The 20,297-nt window shown below is 40.5% G+C and overlaps 1 protein-coding gene across 21 annotated transcripts in view; it reads right to left on the bottom strand.

The window, feature by feature from the left end:
• RARB (retinoic acid receptor beta) overlaps positions 1-20,297 on the bottom strand; it is a 794,145-nt gene that overhangs the window by 679,656 nt on the left and 94,192 nt on the right. Inside the window, exon 3 of one of the 21 annotated variants that reach the window (XR_016233348.1) lies at positions 3,230-3,515. The exons of 19 other annotated variants lie outside the window; for them this stretch is intronic. The gene's annotated coding sequence lies outside the window, so the exon portion shown is untranslated. Of the gene's footprint in view, positions 1-3,229; positions 3,516-4,156; positions 4,176-20,297 lie in introns of those variants that run through there. One more of the 21 variants, XR_016233352.1, reaches the window with a different exon arrangement.

The following is a 20,297-nucleotide window of genomic DNA, read 5'->3' as shown; positions in this document are numbered from 1 at the left end:
TGATAGCCACAGGCAGGACATGAGTGAACCAAGAAAGATGGAGAAGTAGAAGGATGCTAGCTCTTTTACGGCATTGTTCATTATATGGTTTCTTAAAAGTGTTTTAAGCAGAGCAACCACCTGGGGTGGGGTGGGCAAATGTTGACTGTATTAGCATTTCTTGTGAGAGGTATTTGGCCTTAGTACAGCAGGGTCAAGGCTGAAGTATCCAGATTATCTTTGGCACTTCACACAGTAATTCATAATGTTTCACATTCAGACCAAGCACTTTACTTAGTGTCAACTTTGCTCATTCAACAGATCAATGAGTACATTAACTCCATCAAATTGATGCTGAAATTGCTACACCAAGAAATGGAGATGAGACTTAATACCAGGAGCTCTCAGCACCGTATAAAGTTCTGCTCCATATTTGAGGAGGATCCGGCTTATTCTAGAGATGGTCTATTCTAGCAATGGTCCTGAGTGTGTACAAAACAAGGCTAACCTGCCTGCCTCGAATACTCTAGAGCTCAGCCTAGGGTTGTGCTTGGATCTTCCAAATAGTCAATTAACAGATGCAAGGCTCCAAAATCTATGACATTTTTGTGGACTGGCAGGATTAAGATGGCAGAGTAGGAAGGGAGCTTGCTGCTCTAGCCTAGGAGAAGACAGATTTAAAAAAGTGGAAAGAGTACAGTCTCAGGGAAGAGTTAGGAAGAAAACAGCAGAGCAAACTACGCAAATTGGAGGGACACAGTGGACCTACATGGAGGGCGAGGACAGGCACAGCTCAGAACCCCAGCAGCCGAGAGCCTCCACAAGTCATTTGGAGAGTGAGGCGAGACTAGACTGCAGCACCCCAGGCCACTGGTGAAAAAGTTGAAGGAAGTGCCTAGAGGGAACCCCGTGGGGCATAACATAACTGCCAAACTAGAGAAAAAAGAAAGGGGCGGGGGTACATTTTCTTTCTCTCCAATCACCCTGCAACGATATCCTGTTACAAGCTGATAGAAAGCAGGCACCATTTTGAACATACCTAACAGCTGCACCAGCTCATGTCCATGCCCAGCAACCAGCTGGATAGAGACTCCCGAGTCTGGTGGGGAGTACAAACAGGGGGCTGGGTGCTAGTGACTGTAGGAGGCTGTGTGGATTCAATGTGTGGCTGGGACTTTGGGACATGACCATGGAGGCTCCATGTGATTGGGGCTCCCTGGTTACCTGGCAAGGGGCATGACTGGGGTATCTGAGTTTACACCGAGGACTGTACAGATTCTTTGTGTGGTTCTTGTGGCAGAGCAGAACAGTAATACCCACTGGGGCTAGCACCCAGGCACTGGACCCTAGAGGACCCTGGCTGAGTCTACACCAGTAGATAAGAACAAGCCTCCCCTCTCATAAAAAAAAGACAAGGATTGCCAGGCCAAACCTGGGTGTCATCTTAGACACGCCCTTTACTCTGGAGCTGAATAGAGCTCCTTGGCTACACCCACCACGCGCCTCTAGGTATTCCATACAAGCAGACACCCCACTAACCCACATATAGTCCAAAGATAAAAGCCACCAGCATGAAAAAACAAACCAATGAGTATCTCAACAAATGACAAATGTACCAATTCAAGAAGACAACATGATGCCCCCAAACAGAACACTTAAAAACTAGATTGTGAAGATGAGATTGAAGAAGGCCAGAAACGGAATTCAAAACATTATTCACAGGAGTACTTAGAAGTAATCAGAAGCAAATGCATGAACTCATGAAATCTACACATGACACAAATGAAAATTTCTCCCATGAAATTCAGACCTTAAAGAGAAATCAAAATGAAATCTTGGAAATGAATTCAATTGAATAAAAAAAATGCAGTGGAAAGTTAACAATCAGTGAAGCAGAATAAAGAATATGTGACTTAGAAGACAAAGCACAGGAAATTACATGGTCAAACCAAACACAAGAAAAATAAATGAGAAAACTAAAACACTAAAGACCCAACATACAGGTTTCTAAGAGTTCATGAAGGCATGAGAAGAGGGAAAGGATTAGAAAGCCTTTTTAGTAAAGTAACAGAAAACTTACCTAATTTGGAGAAAGGGACATCCAAGTATAGGAAGCACATAGAACTCCTAATAGACATAACCAGAAGAGATCTTTGTCATGACACATTGTAATCAAACTCTTCATGGCAAAACAAAGATTTTACTATGTGCACAGGAGAAATGCCAGATTAAAGAGGATCTCCAATTAGACTCACAGCAGACCATCAGAAACCCTACAGGCTAGGAGAGAATGGCGAGATAACCCAAGTCTTAAGAGAAAAAAAAAAACAAAACTGTGAACCTAGAATACTATACCTTGCAAAGCTCTCATTTATGAATGATGGTGAAATAACTTACATGACAAAAACAAAGAATTTGTCACCACCCATCCAGCCTTAAAGATGCTTGAGGATGTGCTGCACACACAAACTCAGAAACATGGTCATCACTACGAAAGAAGGTAAAGGAAGAAAATCAACCACTAAAAGTTCAAAGGAAATTCAAAGTAAAAAATACAAATACTTATTGAAAAATGTCAGGGCAAAGTCGTTACTTATCAATAGTCACCTTGAATGTAATTGGCTTCATGGAAACCCATGACATGGTGGCAAAAACAATCTAAATAAAAGATCCTGGTGAACAAGACCCCAGTGGAAGGAACAGGCCATCAAGGAGGGAGGCGCCTTTCTCCGAAGGGAGCAAGGAACCTCCACTGTGATACGGCCTTGACTAAACAAGTTCAGAGTTGGTGAACTCAAGGGGCTTCCATAGCCTACACAGCTCATGGCAAGAGCCTCGGGTGATTGCTGATGTCATCAGTAAGAGTGTCAATTGTTAAATCTACAACGGGAGTCACTGGGTACAGGCTCCCCATGTAGGATCTCTGTCCTTAATGTGTTTTACTATGAAACTTAAAAACAACACTACTAGTCAAACAATACCCTATACCTTGTGCGGTTGTGTGAGGGCAGCCTGTTGAAATCCTTGCTTAGTATATACTAAGTTGATCTTCAGTATATGAAGGTAATTGAAAATGAAACTCAATGAAGGGCGGGATGGGAGAGGGATTGGGAGAGGGGAGGGCTGCGGGAGGGAGGGAGGTTGGGGGCAGAAGCCACAACAAAACAAAAGTTGCACTTTGTAAGTTCACATTTATTAAATAATAAAAAGAAAAAAGAATGTAATTGGCTTCAATTCTCCAGTTAGAAGACACAGACCTGGCTGGCACCACGCCTCACTAGGCTAATCCTCCACCTACGGCGCCAGTACTCTGGGTTCTAGTTCCTCTGGGTTCTAGTCCCGGTTGGGGCGCTGGTTCTGTCCCGGGACTCCTCTTCCAGTCCAGCTCTCTGCTGTGGCCCGGGAAGGCAGTGGAGGATGGAAGCACCTGGCTCCTGGCTTCGGATCAGCACAGCACGCCAGCCGTGGCAACTATTTGGGGGTTTGGGGGGGGTTGAACCAACAGAAGGAAGACCTTTCTGTCTCTCTAACTCTGCCTGTCAAAAAAAAAAAAAAAAAATACAGACCGGCTGAATGGATTAAAAAACAAAACCCATCTATTTGCTTCCTACAAGAAATATCTCAAAGATGCACACAGACTGAAAGTGAAAGGATGTAAAAAAATATTCCATGCTAACAGAAACCAAAAATGAGCTGGTGTAGTCATCCTAATATCAGACAAAATATACTAACATGAAAACTGTTATATGAGACAAAGAAGGGCACTATGTAATGATTAAGAGGTTGATTCAACAGTAAGGTATCACTATTATAAACATATGCAGCTACTTGCAGGGAACCTGGCTATTTGAAAGAAATCTTAAGGGAGCTAAAGGGAAACAGACTCCAATACAATAGTAATGGGGGACTTCAATACTCCACTTTCAGCAATGAACAGATCAACCAGACAGAAAATCAGCAAGGAAACAGTTAATCGACAGTATAGATCAAATGGACCTAACATATCTATAGTACTTTTCATACAGTTGCAGAGTACACATTATTCTCAGTAATGATGGAACTTTCTCAAGGATTGACTAGAAGCTGGGCCACAAAGCAAGTTTAAGCAAATTTAAAAAAAAAAAAAATCAAAATCATACCATGCATCTTCTCAGACCATGATAGAATTAAGTCAGAAATCAGCAACTCAGGAATCTCTGTAACATATGCAAACATATGGAGACTGAACAACATGCTACTGAATGAACAGTGGTCATAGAAGTCAAGAGAAGTCAGATATTTCTGGAAGCAAATGAAGTTGACAACACAACATATCAAAACTTATGGGATACAGCAAAAGCAGAGTTAAGTGGAAAGTTTATAGCAATTCGTGCCTATATCAAGGAATCAGAAAGGCACCAAGTAAATGAGCTATCAATGCATCTCAAGGATCTAGAAAAACAAACTGAACCCAAAACTAGGAGAAAATTAACAAAATTGAATCAAAAAAAAAAAACACAAAAGATCAGCAAAATTTTTTTAAAAAATGGTTTTTTGAAAAGCGAAAATTGACACACCATTGGCCCAACTACAAAAAGACTCAATAAAATCAGAGATACAAAAAGGAAATGTAACAGGTACCACAGAAATAAAAAGAATCGTCAAATTATTACAAAGACCTGTATACCAACAAACTGGGAAACTTAGAAGAAATGGATAGATTTCTGGACGCATACAACCTACATAAATTGAGCCATAATTATATAGTAAACCCACACAAACCCATTACCAAGATGGAAACAGAATCAGTAATGAAGACCCTTCCCAACCAAGAAAATCTCAGGACCAGATGGCTTCACTGAATTCTCAAATATTTAAAGAACTCCAATTCATAACAAGTTATTCAAAAACAATTGAAAGTGAGGGAATCCTCCCAAATTCTATGAAGCCAGCATTACCCTTTAAATCCTAAAGCTGGAAAAGATGCAACAGAGAAAACTACAGAGCAATTTCCCTGGTGAACATAGATGCAAAAATTCAACAAAATTCTAGCCAATTGATTCCTCCTTAATATTTCATTTTCACGAGAGAGATTTTCTATCTTGTCCAGTAAGGATTTGTGTAGTTCCAGAATTTGTTTTTGAGAACTTCTTAATGTTCTTATCAATTTTTTGAGATCTGCTTCTTGCATTTCTTCTATGTCATCATCTTCATAATCTTGAATTGGGGTGTCTTTTTCATTTGAGGCCGTCATGGTGACTTCCTTGTTTTTATTACCTCGGTTTTTGCGTTTGTTATTTGGCATATTGGAAACAACTAGTACAACAGGAAACTGTGATAGTGACTGAAGTGAAGAATTCAATAGATCAAATGAAAAACACAATAGAGAGCCTTACAAACAGAATGGGTGAAGCAGAAGAGAGAATATCGGACTTAGAAGACAGAGAACAGGAAAGGATACAGTCAGACCAAAGAAAAGAAGAGGAAATTAGAAATCTGAAACATATTGTCGGGAATCTTCAGGATACTATTAAAAAACCCAACATTCGGGTTCTAGGAGTTCCTGAAGGCATGGAGAGGGAGAAAGGATTAGAAGGCCTTTTTAGTGAGATATTAGCAGAAAATTTCCCAGGTTTGGAGAAGGACAGAGAAATCCTAGTACAGGAAGCCCACAGAACCCCTAATAAACACGACCAAAAGAGATCCTCACCACAACACGTTGTAATTAAACTCTCCACAGTGAAACATAAAGAAAAGATCCTAAAATGTGCAAGAGAGAAACGTCAGATTACTCTCAGAGGATCTCCAATCAGACTCACAGCTGACTTCTCATCAGAAACTCTAAAAGCTAGGAGGGAATGGCGAGATATAGCCCAGGTACTAAGAGAGAACAACTGCCAGCCCAGAATATTATATCCTGCAAAGCTATCATTTGTGAATGAAGGTGAAATAAAGACTTTTCATTGCAAACAGAAATTGAAAGAATTTGTTGCCACTCGTCCAGCCCTGCAAAAGATGCTTAAAGATGTGTTACACACAGAAACACAGAAACACGGTCATCAATATGAAAGAAGGTAAAGGAAGGAAACTAAGGAAGGAAACCTCACAGCAAAAGATCACAGGGAATACAAAGCATATATTAGAACTTATCTTTGGCAAATGGCAGGGCAAAGTTACCACTTATCATTAGTCACTTTGAACGTGAATGGCCTGAACTGTCCAGTTAAAAGACACCAATTGGCTGATTGGGTTAAGGAACAAAACCCATCTATTTGCTGCTTACAAGAAACACATCTTTCCAACAAAGATCCATACAGACTGAAAGTGAAAGGCTGGAAAAAGATATACCATGCCAACAGAAATGAAAAAAGAGCGGGTGTAGCCATCTTAATATCGGACAACATAAACTTTACCACAAAAACTGTTTAGAGAGACAAAGAGGGACACTATATCATGATTAAGGGATCAATTCAACAGGAAGATATAACAATTATCAATGTATATGCACCTAACTACAGGGCACCAGTTTATCTAAAAGATTTATTAACGGACTTAAAGGGAGACTTAGACCCCAATACAGTAGTACTGGGGGACTTCAATACTCCACTCTCAGAAATAGACAGATCATCCGGTCAGAAGATCCACAAGGATACAGTAGATTTAAACGACACTATAGCCCAAATGGATCTAACAGATATATACAGAACTTTCAATCCTACAGCTAAAGATTTTACATTCTTCTCAGCAGTACATGGAAGCTTCTCTAGGATTGACCACATACTAGGCCATAAAGCAAGCCTCAGCAAATTCAAAAGAATTAGAATCATACCATGCAGCTTCTCAGACCATAAAGGAATGAAGTTGGAAATTACCAACTCAGGAATCCCTAGAGCATACGCAAACACATGGAGATTGAACAACATGCTCCTGAATGAACAATGGGTCATAGAAGAAATCAAAAGAGAAATCAAAAACTTTCTGGAAGTAAATGAGGATAACAGCACAACATACCAAAACTTATGGGATACAGCAAAAGCAGTGTTAAGAGGAAAGTTTATATCAATAGGTGCCTACATCAAGAAATTGGAAAGACACCAAATAGATGAGCTTTCAATTCACCTCAAGGATCTAGAAAACCTACAGCAAATCAGACCCAAATCTAGTAGGAGAAGAGAAATAATTAAAATCAGAGAAGAAATTAACAGGATTGAATCAAGAAAAACATTACAAAAAATCAGCCAAACGAAGAGCTGGTTTTTTGAAAAAATAAACAAAATTGACACCCCATTGGCCCAACTAACTAAAAAAAGAAGAGAAAAGACCCAGATCAATAAAATCAGAGATGAAAAAGGAAACGTAACAACAGACACCACAGAAATAAAAAGAATCATCAGAAATTACTACAAGGACTTGTATGCCAGCAAACAGGGAAACCTATCAGAAATGGATAGATTCCTGGACACATGCAACCTACCTAAATTGAACCAGGAAGACATCGAAAACCTAAACAGACCCATAACTGAGACAGAAATTGAAACAGTAATAAAGGCCCTCCCAACAAAGAAAAGCCCAGGACCAGATGGATTCACTGCTGAATTCTACCAGACGTTTAAAGAAGAACTAACTCCAATTCTTCTCAAACTATTCAGAACAATCGAAGAAGAGGGAGTCCTCCCAAATTCTTTCTATGAAGCCAGCATCACCTTAATTCCTAAGCCGGAAAAAGATGCAGCACTGAAAGAGAATTACAGACCAATATCCCTGATGAACATAGATGCAAAAATCCTCAATAAAATTCTCGCCAATAGAATGCAACAACACATCAGAAAGATCATCCACCCAGAACAAGTGGGATTTATCCCTGGTATGCAGGGATGGTTTAATGTGCGCAAGACAATCAATGTGATACACCACATTAACAGACTGCAGAAGAAAAAACCATATGATTATCTCAATAGATGCCGAGAAAGCATTTGATAAAATACAACACCCGTTCATGATGAAAACTCTAAGCAAACTGGGTTTGGAAGGAACATTCCTCAATACAATCAAAGCAATCTATGAAAAACCCACAGCCAACATCCTATTGAATGGGGAAAAGTTGGAAGCATTTCCACTGAGATCTGGAACCAGACAGGGATGCCCACTCTCACCACTGCTATTCAATATAGTTCTGGAGGTTCTAGCCAGAGCTATTAGGCAAGAAAAAGAAATTAAAGGGATACAAATTGGGAAGGAAGAAGTCAAACTATCCCTCTTTGCAGATGACATGATTCTGTATTTAGGGGACCCAAAGAACTCTACTAAGAGACTATTGGAACTCATAGAAGAGTTTGGCAAAGTAGCAGGGTATAAAATCAATGCACAAAAATCAACAGCCTTTGTATACACAGACAATGCCATGGCTGAGGAAGAACTTCTAAGATCAATCCCATTCACAATAGCTACAAAAACAATCAAATACCTTGGAATAAACTTAACCAAAGACGTTAAAGATCTCTACGATGAAAATTACAAAACCTTAAAGAAAGAAATAGAAGAGGATACCAAGAAATGGAAAAATCTTCCATGCTCATGGATTGGAAGAATCAATATCATCAAAATGTCCATTCTCCCAAAAGCAATTTACAGATTCAATGCAATACCAATCAAGATACCGAAGACCTTCTTCTCAGATCTGGAAAAAATGGTGCTGAAATTTATATGGAGGCACAAGAGACCTCGAATAGCTAAAGCAATCTTGTACAACAAAAACAAAGCCGGAGGCATCACAATACCAGATTTCAGGACATACTACAGGGCAGTTGTAATTAAAACAACATGGTACTGGTACAGAAACAGATGGATAGACCAATGGAACAGAATTGAAACACCAGAAATCAACCCAAACATCTACAGCCAACTTATATTTGATCAAGGATCTAAAACTAATTCCTGGAGCAAGGACAGTCTATTCAATAAATGGTGCTGGGAAAATTGGATTTCCATGTGCAGAATCATGAAGCAAGACCCCTACCTTACACCTTACACAAAAATCCACTCCACATGGATTAAAGACCTAAATCTACGACCTGGCACCATCAAGTTACTAGAGAACATTGGAGAAACCCTTCAAGATATTGGCACAGGCAAAGAATTTCTGGAAAAGACCCGGGAGGCACAGGCAGTCAAAGCCAAAATCAACTATTGGGATTGCATCAAATTGAGAAGTTTCTGTACTGCAAAAGAAACAGTCAGGAGAGTGAAAAGACAACCGACAGAATGGGAAAAAAATATTTGCAAACTATGCAACAGACAAAGGGTTAATAACCAGAATCTAGAAAGAGATCAAGAAACTCCACAAAAACAAAACCAACAACCCACTTAAGAGATGGGCCAAGGACCTCAATAGACATTTTTCAAAAGAGGAAATCCAAATGGCCAACAGGCACATGAAAAAATGTTCAAGGTCATTGGCAATCAGGGAAATGCAAATCAAAACCACAATGAGGTTTCACCTCACCCCGGTTAGAATGGCTCACATGCAGAAATCTACCAACAACAGATGCTGGCGAGGATGTGGGGAAAAAGGGACACTAACCCACTGTTGGTGGGAATGCAAACTGGTCAAGCCACTATGGAAGTCAGTCTGGAGATTCCTCAGAAACCTGAAGATAACCCTACCGTTCGACCCAGCCATCCCACTCCTTGGAATTTACCCAAAGGAATTTAAATTGGCAAACAAAAAAGAGGTCTGCACCCTAATGTTTATTGCAGCTCAATTCACAATAGCTAAGACCTGGAACCAACCTAAATGCCCATCAACGGTAGACTGGATAAAGAAATTATGGGATATGTACTCTTTAGAATACTATACCGCAGTAAGAAACAACGAAATCCAGTCATTTGCAACAAAATGGAGGAATCTGGAACACATCATGCTGAGTGAAATAAGCCAGTCCCAAAGGGACAAATACCATATGTTCTCCCTGATCGGTGACGACTGACTGAACACCAAGAGGGAAACCTGTTGGAGTGAGGTGGACACTATGGGAAATGGTGGCTTGATCAGCATAGCCTTGACTGTTAATGAACAACTAAATACATTATCCCTCTTAGTAGTTTTTTTATCTGTTCTACTTAATATGACTGGTTTAGATCTGTAATTGATGCACAGTTATTCTTAAGTGTTGAAAATTAACTGAAATGTGATCCCTGTTGAACATGGTGGTGGGAATGGGAGAGGGAAGAGATGTATAATTTGGGACATGCTCAGGCTGACTTGCCCCAAGTGGTGGAGTTGGAAGCATACCAGGGGATTCCAATTCAATCCCATCGAGGTGGCATGTACTAATGCCATCTCACTGTTCCAGGTGATCAGTTTCAGTTCACAGTTGGTCATGGTGAAGGGACTGGGAGTCAAAGGGAGCACATAGACAAGTCTAGTACCTGCTAATGCTAACTGATGGAGTAAATAAAGGGGAGAGTGATCCAACATGGGAAGTGAGATACTCAGCAGACTCATAGAATGGCAGATGTCCTAAATAGCACTCTGGCCTCAGAATCAGCCCTAAAGGCATTCGGAGCTGGCTGAAAAGCTCATGAGAGTATTTCAGGCATGGAAAGCCAAGACACTCTGGCAAAAGATCTCTGCGAGTGAGATCCCAGTGGAAAGAACAGGCCATCAAAGAAGGAGGTACCTTTCTCTGAAGGGAGGAGAGAACCTCCACTTTGACTATGATCTTGTCTAAACAAGATAAGAGTCGGAGAACTCAGAGGGCTTCCATAGCCTTGGAAACTCATGACTGGAGCATAGGGAGATTACTGATGCCATAGACAGGAGTGTCAATTGGTAAAGTCAACAACAGGAGTCACTGTGCACTTACTCCTCATGTAGGATCTCTGTCCTTAATGTGCTGTACATTGAGATTTAATGCTATAACGAGTACTCAAACAATATATTTCACTTTGTGTTTCTATGGGGGTGCAAACTGTTGAAATCCTTACTTAATGCATACTAAACTGATCCTCTGTAAAAAAAAAAAAAAAAAAAAAAAAAAAAAAAAAAAAAAAGAAATTATCAATTCCCAACTTGACTCTCACTGGGATTAAACATGACAATAGGTCTGCTCTGATTTCATCATCATTAAAAAAAATCATCTATTATTTTTCACTTTATGTTTCTGTGTGGGAGCAAACTGTTGAAATCCATACTTAATGTATACTAAGCTGATCTTCTGTATATTAAGATAATCGAAAATGAATCTTGATGTGAATGGAAGGGGAGAGGGAGTGGGAAAGGGGAGGGTTGTGGGTGGGAGGGACGGTATGGGGGGAAAGCCATTGTAATCCATAAGTCGTACTTTGGAAATTTATATGCATTAAATAAAAGTTAAAAAAAAAATTCTAGCCAATTGAATCCAACAGACAGGAAGATTGTTCACCCAGACCAAGTGGGATTTATCCCTGGTATGCATAGATGGTTCAACATTTGCAAATCATTGTGATACATCACATCAAGAAACTGAAGATCAGAAACCATATAGTTATCAATAGATGCAGAGAAAGCATTTGGCAAAATATAACACCCTTTCATAATTACAACCCTAAGCAAATTGGGTTTAGAAGGAACATTACTCAACACAATCATGGCAATTCATGACCTACCCTGGCCAGCATCCTATTGAATAGGTAAAAGCTAGAAGCATTCACACTGAGATCTGGAACCAGACAATAAAGCCCACTCTCACCATTGCTATTCAATACTGTCCTGGAAGATGTAGCCAGAGCTATTAAGCAAGAAAAAGAAATCAAAATGATACAAATTAGGAAGGAGGAAGTCAAACTATCTATTTGCACTTAACTTGATTCTATATATAAGGGATCCAAAAGACTCCACCAAGACACTGTTGGAACTCATAGAAGAGTTTGGTAAAGTAGCAGATTATAAAGTCAATACACAAAAATAACAGCCTTTGTATACCCAGACAGTGCCAGGCTGAAAAACAACTTCTAAGATCGATTCCATTCATAATAGCTTCCAAAAGAAATACCTTGAAACAAATTCAAACAAGGATGTCAAAGATCTCCATGATGAGAATTATAAAACATTAAAAATAGAAGGCAAAAAAAAAAAGTTTCCATGCTCATGGATTGGAAAAATCAGTATCAAAATGTTTAATCTTCTGAAATCAGTTTACAGATTCAGTGCAATACAAATCAAAGTAACAAGGACAATCTTCACAGACCTAGAAAGATGCTGAAATTCATATGGAAACATACGAGATCTCAAATAGCTAAAGTGATCTTATACAACAAAAACAAAACAGAAGCATCACCATACTACAAGACAGTGATAGTCAAAACAGCCTGACAGTGGTACAAAAACAGGTTGATAGACCAATGGAATACTATGAAATGTCAGAAATCAATTCAAACATCTACAAACAACTTATTTGATCAAGGAACTAAAACAAATCGCTGGAGCAAGGACCTCCTCTTCAACAATTGGTGCTGGGAAAACCAGATACCACTTGCAGAAGTATGAAGCAGGACCCATACCTTATACAAAAATCCATTCACAATGGATTAAAGACCTACATCTATGACCCGATACCATCAGGTTAGAGAACATTGGGGAAATCCTGCAAGATACTGGCACAGGCAAAGAGTTCTTGGCAATGACCCCAGAAGCACAGGCCATTAAAGCCAAAATTAAGAAATGGGATTACATCAACTTGAGAAGCTTCTGCACCGCAAAAGAAACTCAGCAACGTGAAGAGGAAATGACAGAATGCAAGAATTTGCAAACTATGCAACTGACAAAGGATTAATAACCAGAATATATAAAGAAATACAGAAACTCCATAGCATCAAACAACCCTGTCAAGAGATGGTAACAGAGTTGGGTTTCTTGTTTTGAAAAATTCTTAACAGACACATGAAAAAATGGTCAGGGTCACTAGCCATCAGGGAAATGCAAATCGAAACCACAATGAAGTTTTCACTTCATCCCAGTTAGAATGGCTTTAATACAGTAATCAACAAACAACAAATGCTTGTGAGGATGTGGGAGAAAGGGTATCCTAATCCACTGTTGGTGGGAATGTAAACTGGTAAAAGATATTTCAGAAATCTGAATATAGACTACTTTATTACCCAGCCATCCCACTCCTGGGAATTTACCCAAAGGAAATGAAGTCAGAATATGAAAGTTATCTGCACCCCTATGTTTATTGCAGCTCAATTCACAATAGCTAAGATATTAACCTAAATGCCCATCAACTCAAGACTGGATAAACAAATTATGAGGTATGTACTCTATGGATACCACATGGCAGTAAAAAAAAATAAATCTGGTCATTTGCAACAAAATGGATCAACCTGGAAAGCTTCATACTTAGTGAAGTAAGCCAGTCCCAAAGGGATAAATACTATATTTTCTCCCTGATCAGTGATAATAGAGCAACTTAAAGGAAATCTGTAGAAGTGAAATTAACACTTTCAGAAGCAATGACTTAAACAGCCCTTGTCTTAACTGTCGAACAGTTTTTTCCTCTTATTCATACTATCTGTTGAACTCTTACTATAGAGCTAATTAGAGGTATATAAATTCAATTGAAAATAGATCTGTCACAATAGATAAAAATAGCATTTGAGTTGGTTATTTTTCAACCCCCCCAACAAATCTATTGCTGTTTTTCAAATTCCATGAATAATCATAGTTGTAGTCAGAACCAGTCTTTCTCCTTCACAATTCTGAATGCATACACCAAAGATTTCCTTGTGTGGTCACCATCCCAATAGAAGCTGAAGCCAGCTCCAAGATGATTTACATGTTTCCTCTACTTCCTAAATCTGACAACTGAGGCCCCCCATCAGCTGAAGTTGCCAGTTATCCCTTGAAGTGGCTCCTGGCTGAAGCCCTCCAAAACAATGTTTCTCAACAGAAGACAGATGCCTTGAATATTCTTCATCTCCTTTGCCTCAATCTTGCGCAAACGAACCACACCAACTGTTTAACTTCATCCAGAGGAATTGTCCACATCTTTACTGGCCAATAGAATTGTACTGAAATCCTCCTTCTGTCAGATTGAGTATTCTCATTCAGTTTCAAAGACAGAAACCAGAGGCTTGCATTGGGGCATAATGGGTAAAGCAGCCACCTGAAATACCTGCACCTCATGCAGGTGCCAATTCTAGTCCCAGCTAGTCTGCTTCTGATCCAGCTCCCTGCAAATATGTCTTGGAAAGCAATGAAAGATGGCTTGAGTACTTGGGCCCCCACACTCGAGTGAGAGACCCCAAAGAAGCTCCTGGCTTTCATCTTGTCCAGCCCTGGACATTGTGGCTATTTAGAGAGTGAACCAGGAGATGGAAGATCTCTTAACCCTTCCACTCCACCCTACCCCTGTAACTCTGCCTTTCAAATAAATTTATTTTAAAGAAGCCAGAAACCAAAGGATCTTTGCAATAATCCTCCTGTGTACAAGTATCCAGTTAACTGTTCACTGGTGAAGTTGAGCAAAATTGGTAGCCTCAGCACGCTCATGAGCAGTCACTGCAGTGTTAAGATATCCAAAGGATCCAGCTTCATCTGAACCGAGAACAAGGTACATGCATTTGTATTCAATTAATTCTTGAGGCCAACAGTCATCTCGTCAATTTGTATATCATCTTCCCAGAGTGCATTTTCAAGCTAGCAAGTAGCTGGAGTTACAACAGCAGGGAATAAACAGCTTGAGGCCAGTCTTCAGAACTTGGTCTCATAGCCAGGTAGATTTTATTTGCTCTGTAATAAATTTCAAAGTGTTTAAAGTCATCCTCAAAAACTCCTTACCATTAATACCTTCATGCAAGATAGGCTGAATAAAAGTTCCATCACAAATTCAAAACAAAAATTACTGCTTTTGAGTGTATTTTATATATTAAGCTAATTTTCTCATTTAATCTTAACTTTCAGTGAAGATATTATCCACATTCAACAAATCAGACCGAGATGTTTTTCAGTAGTTATCTGAAGAAGCTTCAATGTCTTAAAAATTTTCTTTCTACATTTTCTTCTGAATTGGGGAAGGACCACAAATTCTGTTTCATTAGAAACAACCCTCCCCCACCCCCCCATTTTCTCACATCTAATCCTCAGCTTCCAGTTTGGAATTGTTGAAATTACAAAACATTGAGCAATTCACAAGTTTTCTGTATCCCAAGGTTTTATCTGTACGAGGGGACTGAATGTATTTTACAATTGCCTGGATCTGCCCCAAAGAGCACATGGAGCACATGTTGATTTTTGACTTCATGACTTCCCAGGGCTTCTATCCTTGTCGGACTCCGTTGTTACTGGAACATCAAAAGGGGCAGGACCCTGCAGGCTGTCAGGCGGACAGAACTTCACCTTCTCACTCTTACTCATCCAAGTGGCTTCTACAATCCAGACCACTTAGACAAATAACACATTTTAAGAGGCTTTTCAAGACTCATCTCACTATTGCTTTCTAGAATGTTCATATGGAACTGTCTTATTTTAAGACTCAAGGGGATTCACCAAATGGCCCAAGTGTTAAATTTCTGTAAATTCAGAAGTGCCCATTCCATCTCCAGAGACAGAAAACAGGAGGCAGAAAAGTCCAAGGAGGGACGCAGCAGGGGTGAAAGGAGAGAAATAAAGAGAAATGGAGAAATGATTAGACTAAAGTGCAAAAAAAACCACACACACACAACTGATCTCAGTATAGAAAAACAAATTAAGCTCTATTTACTGTAAAATAAAGAAAACTTTGGGGCCCTTTGCCAATCCTCTTGCCCTGCAGCATTAGCAGTACATGCAGTACATGCATCCCTTTGAAGCAAGTTAATCTCTTCAACAAGAAGTCAAGTGGGAATCGAATGGGCGGAACACATCATAAACGTGATAAGAAAGCAGCTTTGGAAGAGCAGGGGAACGCACACGGGGTGGGAGGAAAGCACGGAGAGTTCTATTTTTGATTTTGACAGAAGAATTGTTTTTTGAAAAAAAAAATCAGTAATTTCCTAGGCACAAAGGCCTCTTCTGACATATGAGCTCACTTCTCTGCTATCTATTCAGCATCTATCTATCATCTAGCTATCTATCACCCAGTTATCTCTATGGCAACCATCACTACTGCACGTAGGTGTTTTGACACTCCAGAACCAAGCTCCCGGTTCACGGAATCTGTCGCCTGAGGTGAACAAGATGTGCAGAAGGAGTTCTTGGGTCCTGTTCTCACAGACCCCACTGCTTCTAAGCTCGAGTTTCTTGACGACTGTACTGCTTACGGGAAACCTAGTGAGCCCTGGGCCTTCGAACAAATTCTTATCAAGATGTTTCCATTTATTTTAGAAAAATAAATCAGGTAAAGATGGCTTCTACAGGTTTTTGCTTTACAGTTTTCTTTCTCATTTCCTTTTGAATATGCATTTCTTCCCACCGTGCCTGCTGGCAAACGTCCAAGCGCTTTTGTCAGATGTTCTAGGGAGTGAATTACTCATTTTAGGTTATTTAAAAGATAGATGCATAATACCACTTCACATTCAGATTTCATGTAACCCTGCCCATGAACTCTTATCTGTGAGCATCTATATCCCCTCCAAACCCCAGCTCCCACTTCTGTTAAGCTCTCCCTTGAAGGTGCTACAGCCAAATGCAGGCCGCTTACTACTCAATGATGCAAACAGCACCTTTTGTTTGTTTTCTACCATGAGTAGTTTCAGTAGATGTATTTTATATGTTCTTTTAAGTTTATGTGCATTGGGAGCTACGTCTTGCCCCTCAATTATGCAGCCTATGATGTAAAAAAAAAAAAAAAGACTAGCTTTCACTGTGGGGCTTTTAGCTTTTAACATTGTTTATCAAGTTTCAGATGATTTAGAGAAATGGAGGGTGAAGTTTAATGTCCAATGAGTCTATCAATGAGAAGACAAGAGATAATGGGACAGACAGTGGCTTCAAAAAAGCAGGTACACAGAGCTATCTTCAGGAGTCACTGACTGGCTTCATGAGTGTTTATTGAACACCTGCTGTGCCACACATGATGCTAAGAAGCCAGGAGGCCAGGTTGAGCCAAGTTCACATTATCTCACCTTTATAAGACTAAAGGCAGGGGCCAGCACTGTGGCACAGCAGGTTAAAGCCCTGGCCTGAAGTGCAGGCATCCCATATGGGCACCGGTTCTAGTCCCAGCTGCTCCTCTTCTGATCCAGCTCTCTGCTATGGCCTGGGAAGGCATTGGAAGATGGCCCAAGTCCTTGGGCCCCTGCACCCACATGGGACACCAGGAAGAAGCTCCTGGCTCCGGATTGGCACAGCTCCAGCTGTTTTGGCCAACTGGGGAGTGAACCAGCAGATGGAAGACCTCTCTGTCTCTACCTCTCTGTAACTTCGTCTTTCAAATAAGATAAATTTTTTTTTTAAAAAAAAGAGACTAAAGGCAAAGGCCTGTTGACTTCAACAAGGGGCTAAATGGAGGCAAGTGGTTAGTTAGCACTGGGGGTTAGCCAAGAGCAGAGTAACTTTTAGGAAAGGAAAACCTACACAACAATTATTGAGAGGGTAAAAAACAAAAAACAAATAAAACCATGGGCTTTGTGTCTAACAGAAATTTGAGGAGAAACTCAAATTTAAGGTAAAAAGTATAACACCACATCCCCCTGTATTGTTTAAAATTAAACAAGTATTATTCAATAAGGAAAGTTATGCCTAAGATTGAATTAGTTGTATGTACCTCAAAAGGAGCCAGGTGTCATGATAATTGCAAATTATGACAGTGCATGTATATATGCCCAAGGGTCTATTACCATATTTAAACAATCCAAATTCACACCAACTACTCTTCTCATTAAAGCCCACTTGACTGAAAGCTATCTTTCATTTACCAGCAAGGTTAACTGATGAGTTCTGTGACCTTGAATGTATTCATGAACATGGAAGAGCAGTCTGAGCAAAGTAACAGTGTATCTATTTTGGCATCTTCGGCTTCTTTTGGGGTAGTTGACACTAGTTCCGGTTGGCTATGCGGCTTTTATTTACACCAATTACAGATGAGACCTTTACAAAGGTATCAAAGCTAGATGTGCAAGTCAGAACCCACAGGAAAGCCCACAGCCCCTCCCTAAGTACCTAGGAGGGAGCTGTATATGACTTTACTGATCCCAGCTACCACAGGACCCCAGTTAGTCCCTGGGGTTTATCTCACACCCCTCCAGCAAAAAAGTTTTATTATGCTAATTCTCACCAGCCCTACTGACAACACGTATTACTGAAATTCTTCTTGGATGTCTCACGCCTTCAGCCTACCTCCTGAGCATCCCACATGTGGCCTGGTCTCTGGCCATGGTTCCTGCAGTCTTTTCTATGCTTGACCATACCCAATTCTCCAGAACACCAACCCCCTCCTTCCCTGCATTGTCTACGTCTTCCAACATGGAATATCCCTTCTGCCTTCCCTCCTTGTAATACTGTGACTTTGAGCTTGGGCAGCAAGGACTTCATGAAGGGAGCTGCCCATCAATGAGTAATGCCAGTGAATGCACCAATCTCAGACAAGCTTTTTTCCACACCTTGCCTGTGGTTCATTCTGTCTTCTCTCTGCCATGCCACGTCATCTTCCATGTCACTGAAAGGGTAATCTCAAACCGTTTGCTCCAAGGGATCCACTACTTCCACAGATCTCCCCTGCCCGTCACCTTCTTGTCCGATCTCTGCTTTTGCCTGCTCCTGCTAATGAGCCACGTGCCCTTCCTTAACATCCATGTACACACAGTATCTCAGGACTGCTATCACCCGGAATGAAAGCTGCTCAGGTAGCCGGGTCCTTCTCATCTGAATCACCAGGAGGACTTTCGGCACAGCTTCCTAGACCCCTCCCCCATCACTTCTGATGCAAGAGTGGTGTGCATGGACATTTGTACCAAGTTTAAAGCTACTGCTTGCTCAGGGAACAGACTTTGAAAATCATTGCCAGGCCAGCGCCGCGGCTCAATAGACTAATCCTCTGCCTGCAGCACTGGCACCAGGGTTCTAGTCCCAATTGGGGCGCTGGTTCTGTCCAGTTGCTCCTCTTCCAGTCCAGCTCTCTGCTGTGGCCCAGGAGTACAGTGGAAGATGGCCCAGTCCCTTGGGCCCTGCACCCACATGGGAGACCAGGAGAAACACCTGGCTCCTGGCTTTGGATTAGTGCGGTGCACCGGTCACAGCGCACCGGCCGCAGCGGCCACTGGTGGAGTGAACCAACAGAAAAAGGAAGACCTTTCTGTCTCACTACTGTCTACTCTGCCTGTACCCACCCCCCCAAAAAAATCGTTGCCAACTCTCACTTTAACATAATCCCTTTTGTCTTCTTCCTTTGGCCAATTTATCTTTCATTTATGTTTCTGTTCTTCCTTTCCTGTCCTGTCTATGCTTCTGTCTCCCAGTAGCCCTGCTGGGCTTTGTTGAACTACACTGGTACCCACCAGGAAAACAACGGTTCCCACGTCTCACTCCGTTATGTTCACCTCTAAAACACCAGACGTTAGCTATGTTTTCTGCCAAACTCATCCACGATATTTCAAATGCATTTCATGGACCAGAATAAACGCGCATATTTGAGTAAAGCTGTGTTCTGGATATATTAAAATGTAAGAAAAAAAAAAACTGGCATGAAAATCAGGTCTCGTGTAAACAGGAGATTATTATTACTTAGAATCCTATAATGTGCCCATCATATGGATCTCTAGGGCATTGGCAAACCCATTTTTACATAATTATGTGAAGAACATGTATTTTATATGAGACGGTGAAATTAAATACAAAATAGGGCATTTTGAAATGGCTGTAATGTTTTAAATGAAGAAATGAAACTGTTTCGAGACATATGTAGGAGAGAAAATTTATAGACAGCGGTTTTTAAGAGGCTCTATTAATTCCAAAGAAAACACAGAATGAAAATGAAATACCTAAAGAATAAAATAAGAAGTCTCCCATAAAAATCAGTCTTTGTGATTCAAGTGGTTAGGCTTGCCTTCTAACAATGATTTTTGCAAGGTGACGCTCACCTACATTAGCATTTCAATGGCTCAATATTTTCGTTACACACTGTTGAAACTGCTGTAATCTGCCTCTTCACCCTTTCCTTCTATCTTGGGTGTGATCCAAAGATACAAAGACATGGCTGGCTGGTCAATCTTGTGTGTCAGTTCCATACATCTGTGCCAATCCAGGTTAGTATTTTAAACACACACACACTCTGAGTTTACTGGACACTTGGATACTGGAGGCATAGTCAAAGGAACAAGTCAAATTAACCTTGTAGCTATTCAGAAAGCATCCAAATTCTGAATCAGTTTTTGGAATGGGAGAC

Source organism: Oryctolagus cuniculus, chromosome 4 (genome assembly GCF_051225735.1).
Source record: "Oryctolagus cuniculus isolate XC-2025 breed Fujian yellow rabbit chromosome 4, ASM5122573v1, whole genome shotgun sequence".
Taxonomy (NCBI): Eukaryota; Metazoa; Chordata; class Mammalia; order Lagomorpha; family Leporidae; genus Oryctolagus; species Oryctolagus cuniculus.
Note: the sequence above shows the minus strand (reverse complement) of the source record. Positions and strands in the feature narration are given on the sequence as shown.